Source organism: Taudactylus pleione, unplaced genomic scaffold, assembly GCF_031769625.1.
Source record: "Taudactylus pleione unplaced genomic scaffold, aTauple2 ptg000154l, whole genome shotgun sequence".
Taxonomy (NCBI): domain Eukaryota; kingdom Metazoa; phylum Chordata; class Amphibia; order Anura; family Myobatrachidae; genus Taudactylus; species Taudactylus pleione.
The window spans coordinates 16,286,859-16,300,245 of NW_028284556.1; the positions used below are offsets into that span (position 1 = coordinate 16,286,859).

Below are 13,387 nucleotides of genomic sequence, written 5' to 3' on the forward strand. Positions count from 1 at the left end.
CGTCTGAAGCTGAATAAGGCCCTAAATCCCCTAAAATTTTTATAAGAACCCATCCGCAGTGCTCTGTATTTCGGAATATTCCATATTTCTGAATTTTTGGATATGGGAGACTTAACCTGTATTAGATTAAAAACATTAGAAAAGCTGTTTAAATCCAAGATCACTTTTTCACTTTAAAGTGATTTTATACATAAGATATAACTATAATAGTTTTCAAGCATCTAAACTATTGTACAGTATATTAAGAAAACTTCCTTTTGTGCTTCTGAATGTCATAAAATATTCAGTCACGTGAAAACAGTAAAACTGTGGCAGCTTATGTGAGTAATTATCTAATTAAACAGTATTAGGTTTTTAAATTTTGTATCCTACTTCAGTCCTGCAGTGGTACATGAGCCCTCTTTTTACCTTCCCCGTGTTTGTTCAGTACGGTTCACACAGTATTCCCTGTGTATGAAATATTAATAAGGTCTTGAGGGGAGAATTAAATTATCAGTAATGATTTTTCCATCTTATGTAATTAAATTGAGAATGTTACCAATCAGATGCGAATGACATTATTGAATAATGTAACAGAATAATATGCACGTTTTAAAGGCTAAGTGAACTTATTAGATTTCTTTTTTAAGCAGGAAAGATAGATGGCAAATGTTTTATTTGTATTCCTAGAAGTCTGGTGTAGTAAAGACACTGGTCTTCATTCTGACCCGGTCGCAAGCACTGAGCACTCGCAACCGGGTCGATGTTAAGGCCGTACGCACGCGCAGCGGCCGCACTGCGCGTGCACAAGCCCCGGAGCGAGAGAGAAATTCTCTCGCTCCGGAGCTCACTACAAAAGGGGCGGCTGTCGATGTTGATCAACAGCTTGCCGCGTTTTGTAGGCGGGGCCAGGGGGGGTGGCTACACAAACGGAGGTGTTCCTGACGGAACGCCTGCCGTTTTGTGGGCGGCCGCACTCGGCAACCTGCTGTTTTGTGGGCGGCCGCACTCGGCAACCGCAAGCCCCAGGGAGCTTCCTGCTTGATCAGACCTTAGGGTCTCGTCGCAAGCCCCGATGGTCGCGATGGTCTTGACCATCGCGACCATCAACCTGATCGGTCGCTAAAGCTGTGGATGTTAACCCACAGCTTAGCTAGCGACCAGGAGGCTGCACTTGAAACGTGAAGCGGCCGCCTCATTCAGAGAGAGCGCTCGCTTCTTGCGACCGCCTCTGAATGAGGGCCACTATCCTCAAATAGCTATTTACAATCTCTTCTGTAGATAGAAAGTGTTAATGATCACGGAAATGTGTCACATTATATATGTATGTATTTTGTTACCAGAGCATGTTAGTACTATTGTTATTTTGCTTATTTTTGTTCTTATCACAGAGTCTACTATCTACATCCGAACAAAGGGCCTGATTCAGAGCCGGACGCTATTTGCGCTCGCTCGTTCAGAAAAAGGGGCCGGATATTTAAATTGAGCGCTTGCTCTTTGCGGTCTGTTGACGCCTCTATGTCTGAGCGAGCAAACGAAACATGCGCTCGCTATTTTGTAAAGACGCCCCCTGGCCGCTTGCATCCTACGTCATCTCCGCTATTTATTAGATTAATCGAGTACATCGAAAGGCGTCTGAACTGCTCGCAGTGCTTGTGGTTGGATTTTCCTACTGCAATCATGCGAACAGTTCAAGCTAAGAGACAACCAAGTGACGTGGCCGATGATGCTGCTTTGTTAATTTATGCACACCCTTAAAACGTCCGGTTTGACCGTTTGGCACGCCTGCGTTCGGTTCACCACTCCCACAAAAAGGCCACAAGTTAAGGGGGTGTGCTTTTAAGACCCTCCCCTTTTTCATCAGTCTTGGGGGGCTGCCCGGCATGTCCGTAAGTGCCGGGCACGCACCCAAGCTCTCCTGTGTCAGTGAATAGATGCTGGGCGCATGTGCCCGGCATCCATTCACCAACAGTGACCGCGTCACCGCTATTTTTCCCACCCGCAGGACAATGTGCGTATGCATTGCAGTGCGCGTGTGTGAACCAGTCATTGCGATCGGGACTGTAGTGCTGTGGCTGCTCTGCGATCGCTATGGATATGCATACGATCACAGTTGAACTGCGTGTGTACGCTATATTGCAATCCGTAGTGAATCAGGCCCATGTCTTTCTTTTTTTCTAGTCTAGAGTAAACCCTTTCCTTTACAAGCACCTGTAAGAAACTATTAAGCTGATCTGAGCAAGCACTATTTTGTATGGCTGGTTTAGTTAAACCAGTGGACATAGAAGTTTATTATGGATGTGAAAATGTAGAGTATCAAGTAATATCTAAGAAAATAAGACAACAACTTGGGTAAGTTATACAATAGCTTTAAGCATAAATTTTATTATAATATGCAGGGGCGCCAAGGGAGGGGAGGGGGGTGAGGGTACTAAATGCTTGGGCTTGTTGGAGGCTCTGATTCGCGGAGCCGAGCATAGTATTTTCCATTATTTTTTTCCATAGGGGCCATGGCCTCGCCTTCCGGATTTGGCCACCTCTCCATCACTATCCGGGCCCCACAGCTGTCTCATTTGCCCTGATAATATGTTATGTTATTCAGATAGCTGTGAGATTAAACCCAATCAGGTTCATATACTAATGTAACCAACATCCAACAAGTAAGAATACATTTCAACTGAGGTCCTGCCAATATAAGTGCATCCATGTACATACTGTCAGGGTTCAGCCTAGGATCGGCCTCTCTCACCTACTTGCCGGCTTCCACTGACTTCCTTGCGGTCAGACGTCTTGTGCAGTGATGGATGTGGGCTGAGTATTCTGCCTTAGGTGCTTTTTGCGAGCTTCCATGGTCGGCTGTGTGTGCTGGGGATCGGAGTTCCCATAATGGGCGCCGCCATGACAGTTCCTCTCATGTGACAGTACTCCTAACCTATGGTAGCATGATTTCAGTCAGCTGATGCTGTGCTCCAGTAATCTGCTACCCCTGGGTATAAATCCGCCTCCAGAACTCCAGGAAGACGCTGTTCAACTTCATTATTCCAAGTGCCTGTGTTACTCGTACTGTTGCTCTGTGCTAAATCCTTCAGCGTGTTGGTTCAGCCTGCTCACAGTTTCCCAGTTTCCTGTATTAGCTTCCATGCTAAACCTTACTCTGAGACTTTAGCTTTCTCACAGTACTTCAGTGTTTCATGTCCCCTTCCCTGTGTGTCTTTGTATATGTGCTGCTAATTCTATTGCAGCTTTCCTGTGGCTATTACCCTGTATCACTGAAGTATCAGATTACCTGCTGGTATTAATTAGCTCACAGCTGGTCCTCCCAGCACATGTCTGTGTCAATCTGCTCTGTGTCTTGTAAGTGCAAATCTGCACTTGCAGTTAGCACTCTCCCAGTGTATGCCTATCTTCTCTATATGTCTTGTCTGTGCAATCTGCACCTGCATATATAATTATTCTCAGTATTTTGCCTTTGCCCAGTACCAGCATTTCTAGCTCTCCCAGTATTTGGCCTTTGTCCAGTACCACATTTCTAGCATTCCCAATATATTCCTTGAGTCCACTCTACTCTTGTATGTGCAATCCCCAGTATATGTTTGTGCTTTCCTGCATATTTAGCAAACTCCAGTACCTGCCTGTGTCCACATCTCCCTGAGCTGCTGAGCTAGTCAGCTCCTGGATTTCTTAGTGATTATTAGTACATTTTCAGTAATCTCATGCAAACCGGTGATCAGGATTTCTAATTGTGTTCCAGTGTATCTCCAGTGTTCCAGCAATAACTTAACGTAATATAGTTTCCGGTCATCTGCCATTCCCAGGTACCTGTCCAGAGGGCCGCGACCTGCTCACTTGGTGCAGCGGAAAACCAAATCCCAATTGGAGGGGTCACTGGAGAAAACCACCAAGTGAGTTAGACTCCGCGCCTCTGGGCAGGTCTAGCCAAACCTGGGTTCGGCCGCAAATACTAGACCTAGCCACAGTCACTCCGATAGTCACCTGAACCCCCCGGCTCACCGTCCTCCACAGAGGATTACTTTCACCGGATTGTGACACATACTTTGCCTCTCGGTGTAAGTAATGTAATTAAACCATACTTGTCTACTTTGAAAAATACATTTCAGGGAGATTGTGAAAGCAGCACCTATGCATGCGGCCAGGGCCTTAGCTAGGGTAGTGCGGCCGGTGCCATCGCACAGGGCACCACAGGTCAGGGGGCGCTGTTTGTGCCTGTCAAATTTCTGTTTATTATCATTCTTGCTTGTAACTTCCTCTTATTTCATCCCCAGCATCTCCTGGCCTCTCCTATCTCTTCCATGGCCCTTCCCCATGAAGCCATGGCCCTTTTTTGGGTGCATTATGTCCCTTTGAAAAATGAGGGGGCGCCAATGCTCTTTCTGGCACAGGGCACCAAAAAGTCTAGTTACGGCTCTGCATGCAGCGCTAAAGTGACCGTGTACTGCTACATCTGAGAGACATGTCATTAAATTTACTTGCATCCAAATGTAACCAAGCCCCAAAGCAGTGAGTAAATCTACTTGTTGATGAACACACTGATACTTTTCAGGGCTTGCTCATGTATTGTGTTTTACAAAGGGTTCCATATAAGTGGCCAAGAGAAACCTTATATGAAAATTCTTGTAGCCATAGGGATCAGTGTGCCCTACTTGCCGACTCTCCCGAATGGCCGGAAGGCTCACGAAAATCGGGTGCCGTTCTTGCCCCCCCCCCGCAAGACAGGGCAAGTCTTCCAATCTGGAGGCCACCCCAGGATGTCACAGGGCAGACATAATACAGAGGGGTGTTCCAAAGCCTCTCTGCTATGTGCCATGTGACTGTTGCTGTCATGATATTTAGAATTACAAATCTTTAATAGCAGTCAGAAGGGGAAAGGAAACAAGGGGAAATTATAGCTTATCACAAGTGATTTATGTAAGAAAAACACACCGGAATTGTTTTCTTGGGATTGTTGCTTTCCCTACATAGGTAGAACCCTGCGGGCAGTGCCGGAAAAGCATAAGCGGAATACAGTAAGGATGTAACAGTAACAGTGTGTTCCATACTTGCCTACTCTCTGGGAGAAGCCCGGAGGGGAGTCACAGCTGACCATTTTAGGCCCTGATGCCGCGAAACGTGGGTCCGTGGGGAGGGGACGGAGCTAAAATAATGAAATTGCGCCATTTTAGCCCTGCCCCCTCCATAAGGATTGACGATTGCCGGTATTATCTCCCCATCCTTTTCACTTCACTGGGGAGTGGGTGGGATGCGGGAGATCTGGATACTCTTCTGGGGCTGCAGGAGACTACCCAAAAAATTGTGAGCCTCACGCAATTTCCGGGAGAGTAGGCAGTATGACATGTTCATGTAAGAGTGACATAATTAGATGTGAACACATCCCAAAGTATGTCTCTACTGTTGGTACTGGAGCTTCAAGAAATATAATAGTGATTAATTATGATGATGACCATTGCCGTGCTATTTAGCCACTTCTTAGTTGACTATTTGTGTTTTTACCTCTTCAGTTGATTTGAAGTAAAATAAAATCTGAAAAATTATAATAGCTACAGTATAAATGTAGTATAATATGCTGTGCACACATGGAGGTGATATAAGGAGTTACAAGCCAGTCCATTATGCAGACGGATCCTGCGATATATCGCACTCTGCATGCTCTGTAACTGAGCATATGCAACTCTGAGCAACTACGGGTGAGTCGTACGCATCTTACTCACACTTCCACTTGTGTCTGAATGGGTGTAACTGGGCGGCAACAGGGCATTTACCTATAGGTTAAGGGTTTTCTGAGAGTATTATGACCATGTAATTTAATTTGCGGGCTGTGCAGATTAGAGCAAACGTAGGTATCCGTCTGCCTTCAGAGGGAACTCTTGCATCATGTGTAGGGCTAGTGCAAATGTGCGCCGATAGAGATAACGACTAATGTCAAAAGCGTATCTATAGGGGCTATGTGGCCGACTCTGAAGATCCTTATTTACTCAGAATCAGCCCCATAGTGTACACTTTAAGGGACCACAGGGAAGGATAAATATTATGTGCAACACACGTATAAATGCACAGTGATTATGTCAGCTTTATATATACTATATATCCAAACATTAAAATCAGATTTTCCTCTGAGTGAAAATGCTGAGTAAGGGATAGATGATGTCTTTTTAGGCATATTTACATTTCCCTGTCATTTCCATGTTCCTGTCTGTGTTGGAGGTGGAAAGGAAGTACTGAAACTCATTGTCAAAACAAACTTTAAAACGGATGGGGGTTTTTTTACTTTCTCATTTGTTTAACTTGATACTGGCACAGTCCATTGGAAACTATTATGACATCTTGTACTAAATAGTAAATGAAATATTATGCACTTAGGAGCCTGCTCATTAAGCACTGTCACTTGAATAACCGCGGTGTATACTAAAACACTGGAGCTGTCTCCTTGATCCCTATCACACTGACTCGGCAGTGCTAGTGCACTTGCGAGAACTGTAGTCCATGCATGTTCCCGATGGCCGGTGGAGGGTGCCAAACACGGGTCACCAAAAAGAATATATTTGATTCAATATTATATTAGTGAATATATTTAATTTTGAGTTTCACAAATTGCTAGTACATTTTCTAGCTAGATACTTCTTTGAAGTTTGAGGTTTTGAATTTTGCCGTTCTATGTACTGTTCAATAAAAGGAATACTGTATATAACCTGCGTGTATAAATGTTTCCTCTATGCCATTTAGGAGTTTCCAATGATCTTTTTGTAAAAATACAATATGGTATACTTGTACTAGCAGCTCTTACACTCATTTGTAATGCTATTCTAACAGGTTTTCAAAAGGAAAACATAACTAATAAGAAACCTGAGCCATCTTTGTCTGATATTGATTCCCACATTTAACATATATTTTGTATATACTGTTAGAAAATGTTGTCACATCTTTACTGAGTGCCAGCTCTTTTCCATTTATCAGTTATATTACTCTATTCTGTATGGTTGCTACTAAATCTTAATTTGTCCTTTGTCTTGATTGGGTTCAGTATTTAAACTGTGGGTTTTTGGCCATCACAGTGTGACCCCCAACGATCACATGTTGACTTGACCTGGGTCATGCCGCATGCTACCTGATTGGCCGGCTTCAGTGATGCTTGGAGATTACATCATCTCCAAGCGTCCACTGCAACACCGGAAGACCCGGGTCCGGTGTGAACGGTGCCGACCTGGGCATAACCCGGTTTGGCGCTGCAGTGTGAAAGGGGTCTGTCCTGGGTCTGATCTGGGTTGGAAATGTGTTCCAAACCCCGGGTCAGACCCGGAACTTTTGTGAAAAAGGGGTATAAATGTTCAATTAGCATTGCTATTTGGGAAAATTCCTACAAAATTTTTAATAGATGGTATCTGGTTCCGGACCCTCTCAACAAAATCCAACCTGTCTGGAACGAGTGTGGCCTATTAGGTAGTTTTGAACACATCTGGTGGGTCCTGCCCTGAGATTATTCTTTTTTTAGTGTCACATAAAATCCCTAATTGACACCATCACTGGGCTTAAACCCAAAATGCACTTCTGTGCTCACACACCTCATATTTAATGCTGTAAGGGCTCTATTTACTACAATCCGCAATATTGAATGCGGATTGTAGTGTGATATTACTGAGTGAATTCGCATTGCGAATTCAGGCAATATCACAGGGATTTACTATAAATCCCTTGCAGGGACAGAGCTTGTGATAAAGCTCTGTCCCTGCAGATCCCATCCGCACTGTAGTCGCGGTATTTTCGGAAAAAATACCGTGACTAAGAGCCCGCACATGCGCCGACCCACCGTCGCTGCTACCCCCACCGACGCTAAGCCCCGCCCCCCACAATCGCAGACCCCCACAATATCTCACTCCCAGAATCCTTGTAAACTGTATAATAGCATGTGGCATTGTGCCCCCGCCTCATCTTCTCCCTGACTCACTTCACCCTCACACTGTTCTATCTCCCACCCTAATCCACACCTCACCCGTACCTCTAGAACTCTTACCTTTACTAAAAATCCCACTATTACTTTTATGCGTCTTATCACTGTATACCATGATCTTCAATGTAGATATGAGACATACAAATTCTAAAGTGTTTATAGCACCTTTCTTTTTTTTATGACTGTACAATACAATTTGTCCTGGAGCTACCTTTTTATGATAACTATATCCTTCAGTGGCCAGGTCCCCTACACTACACCGTATATCCATCTGGCTGCATCATCTAAAACAGTAATGTTCTCTATGACCTGCAAAGCAAATGTGTATTTAGTTGGAGTTCTTCTGGTCCTCACAGCTCACACTGACATACAATACAGCCCTCTCAGCAGACAAGACTTTGTGGTCTCTTTATTACTGTACAGGGAAAATGCAGAGTGCCACAATTTAACAATGAAATATCACTGAGATAGATGAGCAATACTGGTCCAGAGGGGTGTAGTAGGTGTCCAGAGCTATAAGAGATAGCATTGATACGCTGGGTCTATGGGGATGTGTGACCCAGCTAGCACGCAAATGCAGTGACACTGAGTGGGCTTTTAGTCCCACTTATAAAAAAATGAATTGTAAAATATAGAATAAAATATGTAAAAATAAATGTAAAAAAATATTTTTGTCACTGTGTAAATTAATTTTTTTCACTCACTTTCTACTGTTATTCTGAGATAGAGATAACAGAGCAAGGATTGCAGCAGTACTAGCACTGCCATGACCATTGTATAGCCACTGCAATATGACCCCGATTATAGGGCAGTGTCCCTGGCCTTAGGTATTTTCACCATATGATAGATATGCCCCTTATATATCTGCCAACAGGGCAAACATCATATAACTGCTCTCTTCACAAGGATGCCCTATTCAGTTCTGTCTCCATGACAAATAGCCTAATGTGACTGTGACATTCTGGGAATGTGGGCTAAAGGTGAATCAGTCAAATTCACAAGTCCCTTCAAAACCTGAGCCGACACAGGCATGTTTTCCATTAGAAAACTATGTGCTTCTGTACAACATTGTACCTCTTGTGCAGCTACCGTTTGTCCAAGAATTGTTTATAGTGTTTTATTTCTTGAAGTGCACTGTACAATCAGCTTTGCATTCCCATTGCATCATTCCCCCAGGGTTTAATGTAGGGCCACATTTAATTATACTGCAGCTTTAGGCTGCTGCCTAGGGCACCATGATCTGCGGTGTGCCAATGAGTCTGCCTATCACACAATTAATATCTCTGAGAAAGACATTCTTGCTGTACTAAATGCAGGTGGTGGCTGTGGAACTTATAAAACACTGGCTCCACATGTTCACCTGAGGGCCTGTGAAGTGTTTATCGGGGGCAGTAAGGTGAAGGTTTGCTTAGGGTGCTTAGCAACCTTGCACCGGCCTTTGTAAAATGGCAGCACAAGCAGCTTGCCACACTGTTACTTTGAGTATTGTGCTTTCTAGTGAATGACAGAGTTGAACATTTTGGGTATGTGAAGAGGGTGCCTGGACATGTGACCTATTGACAGAGTGACCAGGGAAGGACACTGGGTCTGTAACGTGATAGATGGCATGGTGTAAATATATGTATATAACCAAGACAGTACACTGTGACCTGGGTGTACAGGATGTTAAGTGATTTGCGCAGCAGAGGTGCTGGTGGTGGTTAGTCTACATGTGGTACAGCTTAACCAGGTCTTAGGTTATTTAACCAGGTTGTGTCAGGCTCTAGATTTGTAGTGTCAGGCTCTGGATTTGTAGTGTCAGGCTCTGGACTTGTAGTGTCAGGCTCAGTTTTTGTGGTGTCAGACTATGGATTTGTAGAGTCAAGCTCTGGATTTGTAGTGTCAGGCTCTGGATTTGTAGTGTCAGGCTCTGCTTTTGTAGTGTCAGACTATGGATTTGTAGTGTCAGGCTCTGGATTTGTAGTGTCAGGCTCAGTTTTTGTGGTGTCAGACTATGGATTTGTAGTGTCAGGCTCTGCTTTTGTAGTGTCAGGCTCTGCTTTTGTAGTGTCAGGCTCTGCTTTTGTAGTGTCAGGCTCTGGATTTGTAGTGTCAGGCTCTGGATTTGTAGTGTCAGGCTCTGGACTTGTAGTGTCAGGCTCAGTTTTTGTGGTGTCAGACTATGGATTTGTAGAGTCAAGCTCTGGATTTGTAGTGTCAGGCTCTGGATTTGAAGTGTCAGGCTCTGCTTATGTAGTGTCAGACTATGGATTTGTAGTGTCAGGCTCTGCTTTTGTAGTGTCAGGCTCTGCTTTTGTAGTGTCAGACTATGGATTTGTAGTGTCAGGCTCTGCTTTTGTAGTGTCAGGCTCTGGATTTGTAGTGTCAGGCTCTGGATTTGTAGTGTCAGGCTCTGGATTTGTAGTGTCAGGCTCTGGATTTGTAGTATCAGACTATGGATTTGTAGTGTCAGGCTCAGTTTTTGTAGTGTCAGGCTCAGTTTTTGTAGTGTCAGACTATGGATTTGTAGTGTCAGACTATGGATTTGTAGTGTCAGGCTCTGCTTTTGTAGTGTCAGGCTCTGGATTTGTAGTGTCAGGCTCTGGATTTGTAGTGTCAGGCTCTGGATTTGTAGTGTCAGGCTCTGGATTTGTAGTATCAGACTATGGATTTGTAGTGTCAGGCTCAGTTTTTGTAGTGTCAGGCTCAGTTTTTGTAGTGTCAGACTATGGATTTGTAGTGCCAGGCTCTGTTTTTGTAGTGTCAGACTATGGATTTGTAGTGTCAAGCTCTGGATTTGTAGTGTCAGGCTCAGTTTTTGTAGTGTCAGACTATGGATTTGTAGTGTCAGGCTCTGGATTTGTAGTGTCAGGCTCTGGATTTGTAGTGTCAGGCTCTGGATTTGTATTGTCTTTTAAGAAAGTGGACATGTCCTATAAAAAACTGTTTAGACATTAAGGGGGGTATCCAATTAGCCGCGATAATCTATTTGTCTCTGAAAAGTTAGGCTATCCTATTAGATGCGGTTTTCGCATATGCGAAAAGTGGTATAGGAATTACTTTTCACCACCTCTGAGCAGGTAATTAGTTGTGCAAAACCCCTATTTTTGGCTAAAAATGTCAGGACTTGGTACCGAACCCAGGGTTTAATGTAGGGCCACATTTAATTATACTGCAGCTTTAGGCTGCTGCCTAGGGCACCATGATCTGCGGTGTGCCAATGAGTCTGCCTATCACACAATTAATATCTCTGAGAAAGACATTCTTGCTGTACTAAATGCAGGTGGTGGCTGTGGAACTTATAAAACACTGGCTCCACATGTTCACCTGAGGGCCTGTGAAGTGTTTATCGGGGGCAGTAAGGTGAAGGTTTGCCTAGGGTGCTTAGCAACCTTGCACCGGCCTTTGTAAAATGGCAGCACAAGCAGCTTGCCACACTGTTACTTTGAGTATTGTGCTTTCTAGTGAATGACAGAGTTGAACATTTTGGGTATGTGAAGAGGGTGCCTGGACATGTGACCTATTGACAGAGTGACCAGGGAAGGACACTGGGTCTGTAACGTGATAGATGGCATGGCGTAAATATATGTATATAACCAGGACAGTACACTGTGACCTGGGTGTACAGGATGTTAAGTGATTTGCGCAGCAGAGGTGCTGGTGGTGGTTAGTCTACATGTGGTACAGCTTAACCAGGTCTTAGGTTATTTAACCAGGTTGTGTCAGGCTCTAGATTTGTAGTGTCAGGCTCTGGATTTGTAGTGTCAGGCTCTGGACTTGTAGTGTCAGGCTCAGTTTTTGTGGTGTCAGACTATGGATTTGTAGAGTCAAGCTCTGGATTTGTAGTGTCAGGCTCTGGATTTGTAGTGTCAGGCTCTGGATTTGTAGTGTCAGGCTCTGCTTTTGTAGTGTCAGACTATGGATTTGTAGTGTCAGGCTCTGGATTTGTAGTGTCAGGCTCAGTTTTTGTGGTGTCAGACTATGGATTTGTAGTGTCAGGCTCTGCTTTTGTAGTGTCAGGCTCTGGATTTGTAGTGTCAGGCTCTGGATTTGTAGTGTCAGGCTCTGGACTTGTAGTGTCAGGCTCAGTTTTTGTGGTGTCAGACTATGGATTTGTAGAGTCAAGCTCTGGATTTGTAGTGTCAGGCTCTGGATTTGTAGTGTCAGGCTCTGCTTTTGTAGTGTCAGACTATGGATTTGTAGTGTCAGGCTCTGGATTTGTAGTGTCAGGCTCTGCTTTTGTAGTGTCAGACTATGGATTTGTAGTGTCAGGCTCTGCTTTTGTAGTGTCAGGCTCTGCTTTTGTAGTGTCAGGCTCTGGATTTGTAGTGTCAGGCTCTGGATTTGTAGTGTCAGGCTCTGGATTTGTAGTGTCAAGCTCTGGATTTGTAGTATCAGACTATGGATTTGTAGTGTCAGGCTCTGTTTTTGTAGTGTCAGACTATGGATTTGTAGTGTCAAGCTCTGGATTTGTAGTGTCAGGCTCAGTTTTTGTAGTGTCAGACTATGGATTTGTAGAGTCAAGCTCTGGATTTGTAGTGTCAGGCTCTGGATTTGTAGTGTCAGGCTCTGCTTTTGTAGTGTCAGACTATGGATTTGTAGTGTCAGGCTCTGGATTTGTAGTGTCAGACTATGGATTTGTAGTGTCAGGCTCTGGATTTGTAGTATCAGACTATGGATTTGTAGTGTCAGGCTCTGGATTTGTAGTATCAGACTATGGATTTGTAGTGTCAGGCTCTGGATTTGTAGTGTCAGACTATGGATTTGTAGAGTCAAGCTCTGGATTTGTAGTGTCAGGCTCTGGATTTGTAGTGTCAGGCTCTGCTTTTGTAGTGTCAGACTATGGATTTGTAGTGTCAGGCTCTGCTTTTGTAGTGTCAGACTATGGATTTGTAGTGTCAGGCTCTGGATTTGTAGTGTCAGACTATGGATTTGTAGTGTCAGGCTCTGGATTTGTAGTATCAGACTATGGATTTGTAGTGTCAGGCTCTGCTTTTGTAGTGTCAGACTATGGATTTGTAGTGTCAAGCTCTGGATTTGTAGTGTCAGACTATGGATTTGTAGTGTCAGGCTCTGGATTTGTAGTGCCAGGCTCTGTTTTTGTAGTGTCAGACTATGGATTTGTAGTGTCAGGCTCTGGATTTGTAGTGTCAGGCTCTGGATTTGTAGTGTCAGGCTCTGGATTTGTAGTGTCAGGCTCTGGATTTGTATTGTCTTTTAAGAAAGTGGACATGTCCTATAAAAAACTGTTTAGACATTAAGGGGGGTATCCAATTAGCCGCGATAATCTATTTGTCTCTGAAAAGTTAGGCTATCCTATTAGATGCGGTTTTCGCATATGCGAAAAGTGGTATAGGAATTACTTTTCACCACCTCTGAGCAGGTAATTAGTTGTGCAAAACCCCTATTTTTGGCTAAAAATGTCAGGACTTGGTACCGAACCATGGGGACACTCTCCTTAATGACTAC

At 44.1% G+C, this 13,387-nt stretch overlaps 1 protein-coding gene across 1 annotated transcript in view; it reads left to right on the top strand.

Annotated features, from left to right (window-relative positions):
- Positions 1-13,387, top strand: part of SYNE1 (spectrin repeat containing nuclear envelope protein 1) — a 546,802-nt gene that overhangs the window by 81,745 nt on the left and 451,670 nt on the right. The gene's annotated exons all lie outside the window — the stretch shown is intronic.